General features: G+C 35.6%; 1 protein-coding gene across 3 annotated transcripts in view; it reads right to left on the bottom strand.

Moving 5' to 3' along the window:
* Positions 1–19,225, bottom strand: part of ADAMTSL1 (ADAMTS like 1) — an 891,281-nt gene that overhangs the window by 337,428 nt on the left and 534,628 nt on the right. The window lies entirely within an intron of this gene.

Raw genomic sequence — 19,225 nt, 5'->3', positions numbered from 1 at the left:
CTTTAGAGGAGTTACTATCAAACACTAAATTGTGCAGATCTAAAGAAATTGTACATGTAAACTGGTTTCTCCATGAGGGTTGAAACTTTTTGCTTCAAAAGTTGTCAAAATAAGTACTTGCAGTTAGTTCTTATTTAATCAAATAAATATTAATGCCATGTTTTCTGAAAAATATTAATATTGAATAAATTCTGTCTTCTTAATTATTTCTGGTATAAAACTGAAGAGATATTTCACTGAAAAAACTTAAAGCTTGATTATGAGAAAAATTGGACTTAATATTCAAACGTGTCTTATAAAATTGCACATCTAAGGATATAAAAATTAATCATTCTTAAAGAATTATTTTTATTTCTAAAATACATGCTCATTGTAGAGGCTTTAGGAAAGGTTACCTAAAAGAAAAAAATATCCCTCTTAATTTCCTCACCTAAGATAATCACTGTTATTTTGATTTATTGATTTCTTTCTAGTGTGGAGGAAATCAAATCACTTATACAATTTTGTGGCTTGTTTCTTTCCACTTATTTTTTTGGAGTTATTTTCCCACACTATTAAATAACTTTAAAGACATCCTTTTGAGAGCTACATAATATTCCATCAAATGATATAATCATTCTTCCATTTGTATTATCATTCACATATGCTTCATCCAAATTTCTGACTATGCCTTCAGGACAGATAAATTTCTAGAGAGAGAATTACTGGACTAAAGGGAATGGACTTTTATAAGCTCTTGATAAAATTCCCAAATTGCATTCATTCCATAAAGGTTGTACCATTACATATTCCCACCAGCAATACATGGGAGTTTCCATTTTACTAAACTCTTGTGAAAAAAACAATCAATGTTTGATTAAACATTCAGTGATGACACTTAAAACAAGAACAGCAGTACTATGCTCTTTCAAAATAAGTCACACTTTTTTATAAAGTAAAAATATAATAAGTCCTGAGAGAACGATTATACTAATAACTATTAGTTATGGAATTCCAGGTACATTTCTAAGTTTATTATATGTATTTATTTATCTTTTCAAGAACCCTGGGACACAGGGTACTATCATTATATCCATTTTACAAATGAGAAAACTGAAGCTTAGGTAAGGTAAGAAACTTCCCCACATCACACATTAAGTAATGGAGCTGAGATTTGAAACCAGGCCATCTGGCTTTGGAGCTCTCAGTCATAACCAGGATGCTTTACTGCCCCCTAATTCACTTGTTTGTTCTACTAACTTTCACCGAGCTCCTATTATGTGCTGGGTAATGCATTTCCTTCTGGGAATACAAAGAAGAATGAATACGACTTGGTTTTCACTAGTAAGAAAATCACTTATACAATCATAATTCAGAATAAGAAATGCTAGATAGCATTTGTGTTAGGTCTTGAGAATGTTATCAAAAAGAATATGCATTAACAACAAAATGTGGCAAAGGGAAGAAAGGACTAGTCAGGCATTAGATTCATAGAAAAGAGGAGAATGATAGATACTTGGCTGCCAGTGCCCAGCCCAGCGATGTCCCAGGCCAATAAACTTCAAGTCCTCCAGGTTCCATGGGCAAGACTATTGCTGTCATGATGCAGATGCCTCATGCTGACCTGACTGATGCCGGTGAATATTCTACCCATCCCAGCAATGCCTGTTGTTACGATGCCATGTTGATCAGACAACTTGCCAAGACTGATCTGTTTTTTTATTACTGCTAAGAGAGAGAATGTGCTGGTCAGGCTGACATGGGTATTCTGGTCCATGTGACAGACAGTCTATTTTTAGTTGTGAGTTAATAAACTGGCATTTTTGTTTGAAAACATTAATCTCATGGGCCAAGTCATTGTGAGTCTACCTCCAAGACAAAGATCTGTTTTTGGTGTGATTGCTGAAAAATATCAGGTTTCTGAGTCTAAAAAGATGAGAGCTAAGGCTCCAGTAGATGGCACATTTACAAGGTAATGAATTATACAACCCAGAGGTCTTTGGTAGCATGCCATTTAGACATCAGTGTTGGCAGAATGTGGTATGTTTTTTTATTTTGAAATTCCAAGTGCATGTGTGACATAGTGTAATAGTTAAGAGTACCCACTTTGAAACCAGAATCCTTTTTCTGGAATCCTGTCTTTATTCCTCAGTTTTTATATGTCAGTTTCTTCATCTGTAAAATGGGCTACTATTACTTATCTTCTGGGATTATGATGGGGATTAACTGAATTAATATTTATGAAGCATGTCCAACAGTGCCTAAAACATAGCATTGTATAGACATATGATAAATTAAGTGCATAATAGGTGCAAAAATATAATAGATACTGAACAGGGGTTGAGAATATGAGGAGAAGAAACTGTAGGCAGAGGCACAGAGGTATAAAGAAATATGGTACATGTGCAAATTTTCAATCAGTTTTGTTTTGTTGGAATTTTGGATTTACGTGGGAAATTGCAGGAGATGAGATAAATACCCTCTAAATTTGAATTTGGCAATAGCCAAAGGGAACCCCAATGAAGGTTTTAAAACAATAATACAATGATGACTTCTTGCTTTTAAAAAAGTGAACTATGGTGTAAATCATTAAGATCTTAAAACCTGTTTTTCATCTCCTTTTCTTTTCCTAACCGTATCTCCCTGAAAGGAATAATGGCAACAAATACGAATTAGGAGTTTGAAGTTCTGGGTCATAGACTTTGCTCTTCTCCTTGCATATGCCTGTTGTCCTTTCAGGATTTTACCTTTTTCATCTGTCCAGTAGATATTGGAATGGCAGTGCATAAAATTACGATCAACTTAGGTAATTTACAAAAGCTGTATCCACGTACCAAGGGGTTATTACAGAGATATTGTTTACTAAAAATATATAAAACCCCCAAAACCAAAAAGGTGGAAAAATACCTACATTAATCATTTAAAGGAGCCTTTCCCCAGATATTTTAAATTATAAATACCTACACATGTCTTAAAAGCATCCTCGATAATAGGAGATATAAGCATATAATGTAAAAGATTGATTTAAATGCTTCTTATTAAGCAAAGGAAACAAAACCAAAAAAAAAAAAAAAAAAATGAGGAAAGAGAAACACTGCAGTTTCCAAATAATATCCTATAATTGTCTTACTTAAAAATAAAAATGTATTCCAAATTAAATTTGTACAGAAAGTTCTTTATTTATTTCAGAACTTTAATATTAATTTGCAAATAACTTAATTCTGCCCCTGAATTATTTACTATATTGTATCACTTACTTAGTGAGAACTTATTTAGTTTAATTGACTGAAATATGGTATTAAAGTGCTAATGCTTGAATTTGGAAAGATCCTCATTATTGAAAGACATCAAATTGTGGAGAAAAATAGTAATACTAGCCTCTCCTATGTATTGTGTATCCGCTGTAGGTATCTGGCCCAGTGTTAGGTATTTGTGTACATTATTGCTAATCTTCCAGCAACTCTGGAAAGTATTCTTATTCCCACTTAACACAGGAGAAAACAGGCTGAGAAAGATTAGGAGGCTTAATGCCACATACACAGAAAAGGGAGAACTAGGGATTGCAACACAGGTTTGTCTAACTCCAAAGCATATAAAACAATAACAAAAACAAGAGAACAAGATATGCCTAAAATATGTAAAATACTAACACTAGATTACATCTGGGAAGCTGAGCAGGGAGTCGGCCTGGGGGTTAACTGTGCTGTATTAGTACTACATCAATATATCAGCTGCTTCTCAATTCCGGTAAATCCACTTCTAGTAAGTAAAGGATACCTAGACACACTGTACATTTGGAACACCTCCAAGAGAACCACGCTCGTCAGTCAAACGTAATGTGAAAGAACTTCAGGGCAGAGAAACTTGTATTTTCTAAAAGTTCAAATTTATTAAAACTAAATATAAATTTTAGTTAAGTAATGAGGAGACTCTTTTACCGCAAGGATTTTAATTCTTGCCAAGTGTGAATTTCTTCATCCAAGGCATTTATTTGGGTACAAAAGCGTCATTGGAGAATTAAGCACTAAAATGTATTTTCTTTTTCTTCATTTTTAGAAAAATAGTTCATTAATATAAAACAGCTGAATGGTTTCCTTCACATTTAAACAAAATAAAAATTGCCTCTGGGAATGGGAACAAACATTAGAAATTTCAGTCCAAAATAGTTTCTGAGGAAAGTTCTAGACCAGCGATAACAGAATTTAAGCGAATGGATCCTCTCAATGCAAATTCTAAAATAAAATTATAGGACTGTGTCTAGAGAGTTAAGTACTGTACCAATTAAAGACTGAGAAACTGGTTCCCGAATGAAGGAATAAAATATAAATAAAAATATATTCCAAATTAAATTTGCACAGAAAGTTCTTTATTTATTTCAGAACTTTACTCCTAGCCAGTCACTTATTAATTTTGACTAATTCCTTCTCTCAAAAACGGAAATCACCTCCATTACAAGTTATTATTTGAATTATTCAGACTTTAATTCACCCATAATGAGATTAGTATAGGCTTGAGGCATTTTTTGCTGGTCTCTCATTAACACATGTGTAATAAGCCATCCAAACTCTTGCAATACTTAAAATCCTGATGTTATCTTAGTTTCAATTATCATAATTTAACAACCTGAGAAGAGTGAACTGCCATGGAAAATTAAAAGCTTTCTTTTCAGGCTTCAGCAAGTTCTTGGCTTTGCCCTTCTCTGTTTATACAAGTTAACTCCTTAAAAGAGGAAAACATATTTATCTTTCATCAGAAATAAAAAAAAGTCTGGTAAACTACATCAATTTTTTACCTTAAAATTCTTCTCATCTCCTGTCTAAGCAAACATCCTTTTGGTGACATAACTAGACACATCCTTGGTGTCAGTGAACAGTTTCAAGAAAATCTGATTAATGTATATTTAAACTCTAGAGGTCTTAAGGAAAACTGCACTAGTACTAGGCTCATGAAGATGTGCCTTTGATTTCCAAAAGGCAACGAGTGTAGCTAAGTAAGCACTGTATTTTTCTGAATACCTCCCACCTTTCAAATACGGACTCATGGGCAAAGAATTTTAAAATAGGACAGTCTATCTGCTTGTATATCTCTCTTTTTTCAGTCATCCAAAATGAAACTATGAGCTCTTCATAAGAGAACAGACATAAAGCCATGTCAACAATTTAAGCCCGAAAGACTGTGAGTCCTTTAGAATGTGGGTCTAATGACCACGGATAAGAAAGACAAGCACAGCCATAGCCAGAATTTCATGCAGTGTTGGAGCAGTCTTTTCCTCCCTCACTTCAAGTAAGCAATTCAATACTCACTGGAGCTATCTAGCAGGAGGATGTAAAAACACTTCTACATTTCTGGAGCTTTTCACAAAGACCTCAAGAGGAATAACCAATTCTGAGAACACCTGAGAGAACCAAGTGCAAATGCATTGTTGGGCTGCTTTTCATTTTCCACAGACTCATTATTGTGAGAGGTTCTTTCAGGAAACAACACTTGATACCAATCAACTTTGCCATCAAAAAGGAAGTTATATGAACCTCCGGACCTTGTGTGTAAAGCTATCCTCAGATGCTCACTGTCCTCGCCCATGGGTCAAACTGGATGCTGAAAACCTAGGGGCGAGATTGGAGTCCATGCATAACAGATGGTTAGTGGTGGTCTTGCCTTGCATATGGGCGAGAAAGAAGAGTTAGATGACATGACACCCCTGTGGGTTTTATAAGTCCCAGGTTCTCATCTTTCCCTTAGCTCTCTCTGCTTTACTCTTGTGCTTAAAAAAGTCATTCTTTAATTCTCTACATTCTATTCCACGTTTAAAATAGCTACTGTCTAATTCTAATTTAGCGCGTCTTTCACAAGAATCAAATGATCCTTGTTCATGTGGAAACTTTATTGGTGTGGTGCTTGATCCCAATAAGAGGAGTCAATTCAGCACCGTTCCTTCTTCAAAAAGTATCTACATAAAGAGTAGAAAGGTGGTTACTAGGGGCTGGGAAGTGGGGGAATTGGGGAGAAGTTGTTTAAGGGTACACACTTGCAATGAGTAGATAAATAAGTCCTGGAGAGCTAATGAACTGCATAGTGATTACAGACCACAGTACTATATTATAAACTTCAAAGTTGCTAAAAGACTCGATCTTAATTGTTCCCACTACAAAAAAAGAAATGATAATTTTGTGTGTGATAGAGGCACTAGCTAACACTGAAGTAGTAATCAGATTGCAATATAGAAATGTGTAGTGCCAGGTGGGCACTAAACTAATTGGGAGGATCATTTCAAAAATTATATAAATGTCTAACCATAAGCTGTACACCTGAAACTGATATAAAATAATATTGAATGTCAACTGTAACTGAAAAAATAAGTATATCAAATCAACACATTGTACACCTTAAACTTACACAATGTTATATGTTAATCAGATCTCAATAAAAAAGTATATCCACAGCTAACTATGCTTATTTTGTATTTTCATTATATACGATACCTCTACATAATTGGAGATGTTTTAGTATGCATCCCTAGTAAGCACTTTATTAAGAGTAATAGATTTGAAGTATTTTTAACAGACATTTAATAAGTATATATTTATTCTGGACAATGATTTGGAATCCTTTTTTACCCTCCCCCTCCTTAGCATAGCCATGTGCTCCCAGACAGCCATCTATCTCAAATAATAATAACAATAACAATAATAATAATAATAAAATTGCTTCCAAGATTCTCCATAACAAGTAATGTTTAATCTGGTAACACTTGCCTATGGAAAACTGATCTTAAACATTAAAGGTCTTTTGATCTTCTTCCTGGCAACTTCGCAGTTTTTTCCCATTAAATCTCCTTCATTACACAAAGCCACCAAAATTCTAGGACTAATGCATGCCCAACACACACAACCTCCGCTGGAAAAGCACCTTTGAAACAAGGAGGAGACAGAGGTCATAATGCTATGGGATTTTCAAATGCCTACATAGAAAAAACATCTCTCCCCTGAAGCATTCAGTTGAAAGGTCCCTGAATCCCAAGCAGGACGCACATTCATTTTTCACGGACTCTTTTGCGTGTGATGCAGCACGTGGTTCAAACAGATTAGTGCTAAGGGAGAGATTTATTTTTTTTCTGGGTAGATAGATATACAAGCCAAACTATTATGACAATTTGATAAATGTAGCTTTTGAAAATGCTTTCTGTCGTAATAATACAACAAACAACAAGGAGGCACGCTGCCAGGCATCATCCATCAGTAGGTGAGCTGCCTGGGAACAGACACAGCCCTGGTGTCACACTAGCTCTTCTCAGTCTGCCAGAGGCTCTAATGTGGCCTCAGGAGCCAAAAAAAAAAAAAAAAAAGAACCCGCCTTAAAGCTGCATTTTCAAAGCAATTGTAAACAGAATAGGAGGTAGTGTAGGCCCCACACTGAAAAACAGTGTCATAAGTTGAGGCCTTGACTTAAAAGTGTGTTTTTGGCACAGGTAACATATTTTTGTAACCTTAGTTTTATAATTCAACACCTCTGCTCTATACTAATCTCTCATTATAAAAACATTCTGAATGCTATACCAGCTTGGGGACCCTGATTTATGTATACAGAGAGAGTTACTAAAACTTAGTGTGGAGACCAAATTCAATATACATGGAAATGATGTAGGTTTAGGAATAACATTCTAAGATGACATCCCCTCTGGTTGTTTGATCTTCTTTTAATCACAGGTAACTAAGAAGGCTTCTCTGTACTTTTACAGATTCTTTAGCATCAGCTAAGAGGCTGCATAGCTGTTAAATTAAAATTTAGACTTGTGAAGATGTTACAGATTGAGTTTTGGAGTTTGTCCTGGGGGTTTCAAATTGGTTTACTTGCTATTATGAGTGTTTGGTATGTTCTAAATTGCAACGAGAAAACTCACTGCCAAGTTTTTTTCCAAACAAGTATGATTTTACATATCTCTGCCTGTTCTTCAAAGACAGACATGCTACAACAAAGCATCAAGTTCTCACAAATATGGGCTAGGGCTACGAAAATTAGGAGTATACTCATGGAATCAAAAAACAAAAAAGCAAGAAGAATGACATTGTAAACCATCACGATCATGCCTGGCTTCTAATGAAGCCAGAGTCTGCTCCAAGCAGACCGCGGAGACCATCCAATGAGACAATGTCCAACACACAGTCTGAAAGTGAAAATGAGCCCCTGTGCAGGGCTGTCTGGTAAATAAGTTTTTGTACACAGTCTTTTTATTGACAGTCACTTAACTCACATTTGAACCAGTACTAAGCAAGGCGTGGTGAAAGATACAAAAAGGATGACTTCCCTCACATTTATCACGATTAAAACTGAATTAAAAAAAAGTCCATGTTGAGTCCAAAAAGAACACACAACAGTATAACTCATAGTCAACAACTAATGGGCATGGTCTGGATACTAAATGTGGAAGGAATTGGAGAAAGGGACACGTTTATGAGAGGTGGGGTGAAGACGATATCTTAGGTGGGGTGTCCTACATGGGCCATATAGGTCCCAAGAGTATGACACAAGGAAAGCGAATTATAGAAACAGCCTTCTCTCCCTACTCCTGCTTCCCAACATACTACAGTAAGTTCTTGGCCTTAACAGTCACCTCAATCAATTCGCCCAACATTGACTGGGTACCTACTATGTGCAAGGCAGGAAGACATAAAGAAAAGCAAGATAAAACCTGAGCCCATAGTGCTGATAGTCTAATGGAGGACAGTGTCACAAAAATAACTCTAACACAAGCTAGACTATGTGAAAGTGATTAAAAGTGATACGAACAAATGCCATATAAATATAGCGAAGTGAGACTAAGGGCCACGGCTGGAAGTAACTTTAAATCACATTTAGGATTTTGATAGGTGGACACGAGCAGCGAGAGACATTGTAGGTAGAGGTCTCATCAGGAGAAGAGGCACAGAGCCAGTAGAGGCCAACATTTTGGCAGATTCAAGCACAGTCCTCTAGCTATCCTGGACTCTTTTCACTTTTAGAAAACATTTTTTTTTCCCTTTTGTGTAAGGTTTATTTCACTCAGCATAATGCATATGAATACAAAAAGATGAGTTTTAAAATTCAGTTTGGGCCAAAATGTAAAGATGTGTCTTCATCACCCTTCTCATGCCATCTGATGTGGACAGTTATAGTTTTGTATTTTTTTTTTAAGTTCTTTTATTTCACAATTGCAGAGCACCACCCAATTAGCTCCATAAGTGGCACACCCAAAAGGTGGTCTTGGCAGGCACCAGAGTCTGCTGGGGCAAATTCCACTCTATGGGGTCAGCCCCCACCCCTCCAGATGGCACAACAATTCATCCCCTGTAGTCATGGCCAATCTTCACAGTCAGTCAGACTGCGAAGATGTGCCAACAGCAATCAAGGCTCAACTGCAATAAAAGGGCACACACAACCCACACAAGGGACACTTCTGGAGCACCTGGCTAAGGTGACCAGGGAGACTGTGCCACTAGGCCCCACAGGACACCTACTACATGAGGCCACCCTGTTAAGACAGGGTGGGTACTAGAAAACATGTTTTTGTTCCTTTATTTGCTTTTCTCTCCTGTGGTCTATGGGTTTGATCCCTGAGACCCAGTGCCTAGCAAAGAGCCTGCTGTATGATTAGCACATCATAAGCATTTACTGAGGAAAGAAGAGAAGGAAGGAAGAAAAGAAGGGAGGGAGGGAGGAAGAGAGAGAGACAGGGAAAGAAAAAAAGGTCAAAGGAAGAGGGGAGGAGTAGAACAGACAGAAATGCTATAAGGATAATTTCAGGCCACAAAGAATTGTTGGCTTCATATTTGCCCTAATTTTTAAACCCTGAAACTAGACTAAAATCTTTCTATAATAAACTGAAGATGAAAAGTTTAAAATGAAACTAAATAGCTACCAAAGGAAAGAAACTTTGGCTTTTTTCTGTGAACATGTTTATTTTAACATATTTACTCAAAATTGTATTTGTCACTGCAATGCATTTGGTCTCTCTGAAGGATGGTGTGGGGTGGGGGGTGGGGGGATTGCTGCCTTTGGCTGAAGACCCACTAGCAGGAAGGACATGCACTTTATAATACATACACACATGCCATAAGGTTTGCAAATGATCTTACATTTGCTCAGTAGCCAAAAGAGGCAAAAGAATGAGAATAAAAACAAATGTGTTTTAGCAACATCAAGTCCAACTTTTCCATCTTCCCCTTGAGGAAAATGTATATTATGAAACTCTAGGACTCTCACAACCTCACCCCACACAACCCTGGAGCTGGGGATTTATGAATTATTCTGGCTAGAGACAAAAGTTCTTCAATCTGCCCATATCATCCAGATGTCCAGTGCAAAATGGGAGCCTGGAGAATCTCATTTTTCTTTAAAACCCTTCACATTAAGAGCAACTTTTGCTCCTCTCCCTATTTAGCAGCAGAATGGTTTTGACTGCACATGTGGAGGAGAAAGGCTCACTCTCTCTCAGGGTCACACATTCAATTCAGAGTTTAAGGGCACCTTAGGCATTTGTTCAATATAAACATTTACTGAACACCTAGTTTATTCTAGGCACTGCCCATTTAACATCACAGATGAGCAAACTAAATCCCAAGAAACTACAACCCAGTCCAATGTCACACAGCTAGCAAATAGGGAGGCCAAGATTGAAAATTAATACTTTGATAAAAAAAAAATAAATAAATAAAGGAGTTAATCCACAAAACAGGATAAAGGTTCTCTCAGAGGCAATGAGACACAGTTGTGAAAGACGGGTTCCTAACCATGAGAATCTCTCTGTGTAGGAAAGGATCTCTGTCATGACCAGTGAGTCCTATCCCAAAGTCCAGAGGCAGGGATTGGCTCTGTAGCTATTTGAGGTTGGCACAGGAACTTACGGGCTTTGGCTGATGCTCACACATAAATATGATGTTACTTAGCATTCTATACTTATTCTTTCTGCATACAAAGCATCCATCCCCTAATGTATGCAATTCTGGTATCCCTCTTTTCTTGCTCTGAATATCTGGTGTGTCCCTTTAATTTCAATCTCTCTCTCTCTCTCTCTCTCTCTCTCTCTCTCTCTCTCTCCCTCCCTCCCTCCCCCCTCCCTCCCTCCCTCCCTCCCTCCCTCCCTCCCTCCCTCCCCCCTGCCTCCCCCTTCTCTGCCATGCATCACAATCTGCTTCAGTGGTTGAAATCAAGCAACACAGTTAGGATTAGATAGACTCCCATCTTCTATGTTACAAATTGGGCCGAAACAGAGACAATAATAGAATTCAAGTACTATTAGGAAGCCATTTGCTTTTACGCCAAGAATGGGTAATGACAGATGCTGAATCGAAGGTGGGAAGTTAAACTTCACTCTGTGGACAGGAAATTTAATGAATCTGAGGGGAGGTGGATGAGAGAATTTGCATAAACCACTCCTGTCACTGGGCAATAAGTTCACTAACAACCTGGAGACTTAAAGGGTCTTATTTTTAGGCTTTATAATGGAATGAAAGAAAATTTCAGCAAGCATTTAGTGTATTTGGCACTTTGGGCAAGGGTGAGCTTTACTGATACTAGATGATAGGATAACCACACAGAAAAGTTATTGCCTTGGCTCACAGTAGTGCAGGGGCAATTACCACTTTTATGTCCTGACATGCTGATGTCCTTTGCTTTTCTTCCAAATTGCAGACTGGATCACTTCATACAAATGTGGGCGAGAAATTTAAGCACAAATACATTTTTTTAAATCAGAATATTCCTTCTTTTCTTCATTATTCCAACCTCTATATGCCCAGAGCACTGCAGACAAACCTCATCATTTCACTGTTAACTACTCCAATAGAGCAGCAGTTCTACTGCTAGATATGCATAAAATCATTTGGAGATTCTTTAAAAAATTATTAACATCAAGCTTCCACCCTCAGAGATTCTAATTTAACTGCTTTTCAGTGGGAGCCACATATTTGTATTGTTTATTTGTTAAAGCTCTCCAGGTGATTTTAAAGTACAGTTGGGGTTAAGAACCACTGCTACAGATGTATTATCTACTTACAGAACTGGAGGAAATTATCTTAGTTCTAAAATATCTTGCAACTATAATCAGTGGAAACTCAGTATAGAAACTTAATAAACTGGTGAATTCCCAAAAGCAGAAGCTTGGCCTCCTTGGGCTTTTTATCCTTAGTTATACCCAGCAAACTGCCTAATAAGATGTTCAATAAATATTTATTAAATGAATAAAAATTGAGGTTCTTCAGTCTTGGAAGTTTATAGGTTTCTAAGAATTTACCCATTTCTCTAGGTTATCCAATTTGTTGGCATATAATTGTTATAATAAGTCATTTACAATCCTTCCAATTTCTGAGGTATCCATTATAATGTCTCCTCTTATATTTCTGATTTTATTTATTGGCATCTTTTATCTTTTTTTCTTAGTTTAGCCAAGGGTCTATTCATTTGTCTTTTTAAAAAAACCCAACTGTTAGTGTAGTCAGTTTAAAAAATTGTTCTAACCTCTATTTGATTTATTTATGCTCTAATCTTTATTATTTCCTTCCTTCTGCAATCTGTGGGCTTAGTTTGTTCTTCCTTTTCTAGTTCAGACCAGTAACAAGAAGATTGAAGCAATAATAAAAAAACTACCAACAAAGAAAGGCCAGGACCTAATGGCTTCACTGATGAATTCTACTAAACATTCAAAAAAAAAACAATACAAATTCTTCCTAAATGTTTTCACAAAATAAAAGAAGAGGATGCACTTCCAAACTAATTTTATGAGGCCAGTACCACTCTGATACCAAAGTTAGACAAAGACACCACAAGAAAACTATAGACCAATATCCCTAATGAATATAGATGCAAAAATATTCAATAAAATCCTAGCAAACTGAATTCAACAGCACATTAAAAAGATTATATACCATGATCAAGTAGAGTTTATCCCTGGGATGCAAGGATGACACAACATATGCAAATCAGTCAATATGATACACATTAACACAATGAAAGATAAAAAAAAACACATGACCATCTCAGAAAAAGCATTTGAAAAAATTTAACAACCATTTATGATTTAAAAAAAAAAAACACCTCTGAACAAAATAGGTATAAAATTAATTTACCACAACATATTAAAGCCAGATATGAAAAGCCCACAGTAAACCTCAAAATCAATGGGAATATTCCATTGTATATATGTCCCACAATTACTCAGCCATGACAAAAGATGAAATACTGTCATTTGCAACAACATGAATGGATCTTGAGATTATCGTGCTCAGCAAAATAAGTCAGACAGAAAAAGTTGAGAACCATATGAAGTGGGATGCAAAACTGAAAGCAACAAATGAAAAACACAAACAAACAAAAACTCATAGACACAGACAATGGTATGGTTGTAACCAGAGGGAAAGCGGGGAGGGAAGATGGTAAAGGGGGTCAAATACATGGTGATGGAAGGAGAACTGATTCTGGGTGTGACTCACAATGCAATATATAGATGATGTATTATAGAATTGTACATTTGAAACATATAATTTTACTAACCAACGTCACCCCAATAAATTTAATAAAAACAAAACAAAACAAAAAAAAACAATGGGAAAAACTGGAACGTTTTCCTCTAAGATCCCATAGAAGCAAGGAAGCCCACGTTCACCTTCAATATAACATAGTACCAAGAGTCTGAGTTAGAGCAATCAGACAAGAAAAAGAATTAAAAGGCACCCAAATTGAAAATAAATAAATAAAATGCTCTCTGCAGATGACATGATCATATGTGTAGAAACTATAAAGACTCAACAAAAAGACTGTTAGAACTAACAAACAAATTCAATAGAGTTGCAGAATACAAAATTAACATATAAAAACTGATGCCATTTCTATATAATAACAACAAACTACCAGAAAAGGAAATTAAGAAAGCATTCCCACTGACAATTGCATCAAAAAGAATAAAATACTCAGGAATAAACTTGACCAGTGAGGTGAAAGACTTATCCCCTAAAAACTATAAAACATTGATGACTAAAACTAAAGAAGATACAGATAAATGAAAATATGTTCCTGGTTTGGAAGAATTAATACTGTTAAAAGTTCATACTCCTAAAGAGATCTACAGATTCCTATAGAACCCCAAAAGATCTCAAATAGCCAAACCAATCCTGAGAAAGAAGAATAAGGCTGGAGGCATCACACTTCCTGATTCCAAATTAAGTTACAAAGTTATAATATCAAACAGTATGGTATTACATAAAAACAGACATATAGACCAAAGGAGCAGAATAGAGAGTCCAGAAATATGCCTACACATGTAATGGTCAACTAATCTTTGACAAGGGTGCCAAGAACTCAGAGTTGGCTAAGGATAATCTCTTTAATAAAAGATGTCAGGAAAACTAGATATCCACAGGCAGAAGAATTAAATTGGACCCTTATCGCACACCAAATACAAAAAAATTAACTCGAAATGGAGGAAAGATTAAATGTAAGACCTCCAACTATAAAACTACTAGAGGAAAACGGGGAAAAAAGCTTCTTGACATTGGTCTTGGCAATGATTTTTGGTCATGATGATACTGAAAACATAGGTAGCCAAAGCAAAAATAGACAAAGATAGACAAATGGGACTAGAAAAAATGAAAAAACTCCTGTGCAGCAAACATTCACCAGAGAGAAAAGGCAACCTATGTAATGGGAGACAGTATTTGAAAAACAAAAACCAAAAAAAAGTATATATATATATATATATATATATATATATATATACATATATATGTGTGTATATATATACACACACATATATATAGATATATCTGATAAGGGCTTAATATCCAAAATATATACAAAACTCCTACAACTCAATAGTTAAAAAAACAAATAACCCAGTTAAAAAATAGGGTAAGGTCCTGAACAGATGTTTTCAAAAAGATGCCATATAAACAGAAACAGGCATATGAAAATGTGCTTAACAGGGAAATGCAAATCAAAACCACAATGAGATATCAATCAGCTCATTCCTGTTAGAATGGTTATTATCAAAAATACAAAAGATAACAGGGGTTGGTGAGGATGTAGAGAAAAGGGAACACTTGTATACTGTTGGTGAAAACATAAATTGGTGAAGCCATTATGGAAAACAGTATAGAGGTTCCCTCCAAATTAAAACCGTAACTACTGTATGATCCACCAACCTCACTTCTGGGTATGTATATCCAAAGGAAACGAAATTTGGATCTCGACGAGGTATTTGCACCCATGTGCTCGGCAGCAATATTCATAATAATCAAGACATTGAAAAAACCTAAATGTTCCTTGACAGATCAATGAATAAAGAGAATATAAACACACAGTGGAATATTATTTAGTCTTAACAAATATGGAAATCCTGCCATTTGTGATAACATGGAGGAACCTGGAGGATATTACAGTAAACGAAGTAAGCCAGACACAAAAAGACAAATACTGCACGATCTCACTTATATGTGGAATCTAAAATAGCCAAACTCATAGAAGCAGAGAGTAGACTGGTGGTTTGCCAGGGGCAGAGGAGAAGGGGGAATAAAAAGTTGGTCAAAGGATACAAAATTTCAGTTACGCAAGACGAATGAGTTCTGGAGATCCAATACACAGCATGGTGACAATAGTTAACAATACTCTATTGTATACTTGACATTTCCTAAGAGGACAGACTTTAAATCTTCTATACACACACACACACACACACACACACACACACACACACACACACACACACACTAACTATGTAAAGGTGACAGATAATTTGTTTAGCTTGATTGTGGTGATCTGTTCACAACATACATATAATTAAACCATGAAGTTGTATACCTTAAACATATATAATTTTTACATGTCAAACACATCTCAATAAATTTAAACAAAAAAGATGTCCAGAAATAAAAACTTTAGAAAAGCTATTGAACTAACCAAATTAGGAATTTTTGAATAAACAGAAATAGACAGCCAAGAATTACAGATTTCCAATATGGCTAGTAAAGGTTATGGACACCAACCACATTTCCAGCTATCTTTTATTCCAACAAACAGGTTTATGAAATAAACCAGGCCATAAATTGGTCCCAAACATCCAGTCATTGGCCTTAGTGGATTCTCCTCCATGAGAGGAGATCAGATCTCAGAACAAAACATTCCTCTAAGATATATGACCTGGAATATTAGAAGTCCTGGTAATACATTTAGAGTAGGCTTTGACCCAAAAAGTAAAAGGAAGGCAACCGCAAACTCTCAAACATAAATCCCTAAATGTGAACTCTCCTTGAACACAATGAAAAGACCACCTCATATAAATGACATGAATAGTTAGACCCACTCTGAACTTGTATATCTTTCTTTTAAACAAAAACTCAAACATTTCCAAGGAAAACAAGGTTGATAACATGCAATACTAGATGAAGAAAAACAGATAAATCTTGCTTTGGGGCTCACTTGAACTGAAAGTTCTAAAACCTCTTAAAACAAGTCCTGTGAGCCTTAATTGGATGTTATGATAGAGATGAGATGACTTGAAAAGAAAAAAATATTTGTTTAAGAAGCCAAATCTTAATGTTAAAATTTTTCTTTTGGTATTTATTATTATATGGTATAGAAATTAATTGCTAACTAAAGTTTATATTAGTGTAAGTATCAATATTTTTATGGGAGAAAAATTGTGTTTGCAATTAAAAAATCAGAGACGTTAGCTTACTTTCCCTTAGCTCAATTATTATGAAATGAGATGGTTAGAATGATTTTCCTAATTCCTGTGAGATAAGACTCTTTGGCATTATTTATTTTAAATTTTCTGTGTTTAAACTGACACCAATCTGGCAGCCATATCCTTTCGGAATAACACTATAATCTTACTTTTTTTAAGGCACCTTCATAATAAGATAATTTTGTCTCTTGTCTATCTAATAATTTTATTCAAAATTTGTATTCAATTCAAAATTTATTAACTTTTTTAAAATTAAAGTTTATTGGATTGACTTTTAAAGAGTGCTTTTATCTTTTACAGGTAGGCTGTTTTTGCTCTTTGGATATATATAAAGTTGATAATGCCTTCATTTAATCCATTGGGATTTAACAAAATATTTATACTCTTAATGTATTAATGCATCTATAATATTATTCTAGTAATCCATACTATTAACTAGTCTGCAGATTAATTTGGCATTTCAGAAAGTAAGAAAGGTCATAAAAGACCTTTACATATTCTTCAGCTCCCCATGCAAAGGTTGGCATCACATTTAACATCATTTAGCTATCTGACTCGTTGCCATCTCAGATAAGCAGCAGTTTTCCCACTTTGACCTAGGACTTGGCAAAGACCTACTAACAGTGGTACATGTGGCATTAAAACAGTATTCTGAAGTGCCTTAGGCATTTGGATCTCCTTATGGAGCTCATTTAACAGGCTGAAGACAAATCTAGAGCTCTCAGAGACAGATCTATAGTATTAAATATATATATAATCTTACCTTTTTTTTAAGGCACCTTCATACACATACATATTTATATAAGAGGATTTATGTAAGAGGATTGTTTTCACTAAACAACACACAGTACAGGTCAACCTGACAAATGTATTTGCTGAAACTATTATTTCAGCATATTTAGTAGGAAAGGTAAACAACAGGAAAGAGAAGAAGCAGCTTCTCAAGATAGTTGTTACAATTGTTTAAATTCACTTGACATAAAATAAAGGCCCATCATAAAGTACAAGTAATCCATTTTCTAATTTAAAAATGAAAAATGAAAGCAGACATTACCTACCACTTTGATACAAGTTTGGCAACAGTTGCATTATCAGAGTTACTCAATGAAACCCAATATAATCATACAGAAATTAGTAAATGTTGTAGAAAAAAGTTTATAAAGTGCCTTCCTTTGTTGCTCCAACTAGGATTGCGGGTAAAGGCAATTAGTAATGCTCCAATATCAGAAATTGGGAAAATTGAGCATCATTTACTTTCTGTGAACCTCAGAAAAAGGACGGGGGAGAAGCCAAGGAAAGAAATCTGCTCACTATTTCCCTGGGCCAGTGCTTTTATCCCCGGCATCAAGCACTGCCAGTGGAGAGTGAAGGATTTAATGTTTAATGCTTATCTATATTTTCACTTTGCTTTGCCTCCACTGATTTTTTTTTTTTAATCCCTGTAGCCATCAAACGGTCACTCTGAGAAGATGCTCTCTACTTAGAAGGTTAACCAAGCCTCCTCACAAGCTCCCAATCCATCAGCAAACATAACTAACACCAGAAGTTGAATAGTTACCATCTATTTCATAAAATCTGGGTATTTTAGCTCTCTTTACAGTTTTATCATGTTGGGAATAGAATAATTATTAGCTGGTAGACTTTAAAATATCATTCCTATAATCTGAGAGAGCATATGACCAGGGCTGAAAACTGGCCTGGCAGATTAATTCAGCAGGTAGAGGAGTTTGATTGGGGCTGAATTTGAATTCTTACCATTAGACTACTACACACATTCCTGTCACCTGCTGGGTCTCTAAGACACATACATTCATAACCTCTGATTTTCCCAAGAGTATAAGGTCACTAAATTGAATTCAAATGTATAAATCTAGAGTGTAGAGATGAGAGAAAACCTACTAAGCTCATTAGCCATTAAAAATAAATAAGAAAGCCATAGAAGACCATCCATGGTAGATTTCAAAAATGGTCCCATTTCTTCAGCCTCCCTACATCACATGCCTTTCCATATAACATTTTCATGCTCCCATTTTGACTCTTTGACTCTGAGCTCGGTCAAGTGACTTTGGCCAACGTGCATTTAAAAAAATCATTACAGGATTGTTTATCTGTGCCCCAGCACATATTCTGACACCATTCTTCCACAGGGCTTATATTGTAAAGTGAGTTTATGCTCAGCTGTACTCATTCTCATTCTCTTGAGACAAACGACTCATAGGTCAATTCAGCTGGTCAGTCTGTTCTTTTAATATTTCTTTATGTTCTTACTGGATTTGAAAATGTAATCGGTTTGGAGGCTTTTTTCCCTTCCTCAAGTCCCTAAAGAATGGGTGGTCCACCCCTCTCACCATTTTGTAGCTTCCTTTCCAGCTCAGTATGTGTAACCTGAATGTATTTTTTCAATATTTGAAAGTCAAATAGAGACATGTATTCTATACATTTATCATTTTAGAATTTACATTCTAAGGTTGCAATCCATTATCAGTACATGACAACTGATATCTTCTATAGTAGCATAATAAAATCTTAACACCGGGA

This window comes from Rhinolophus sinicus, chromosome 16 (genome assembly GCF_057876585.1).
Source record: "Rhinolophus sinicus isolate RSI-liver-muscle chromosome 16, RSI-T2T, whole genome shotgun sequence".
Taxonomy (NCBI): Eukaryota; Metazoa; Chordata; class Mammalia; order Chiroptera; family Rhinolophidae; genus Rhinolophus; species Rhinolophus sinicus.
Note: the sequence above shows the minus strand (reverse complement) of the source record. Positions and strands in the feature narration are given on the sequence as shown.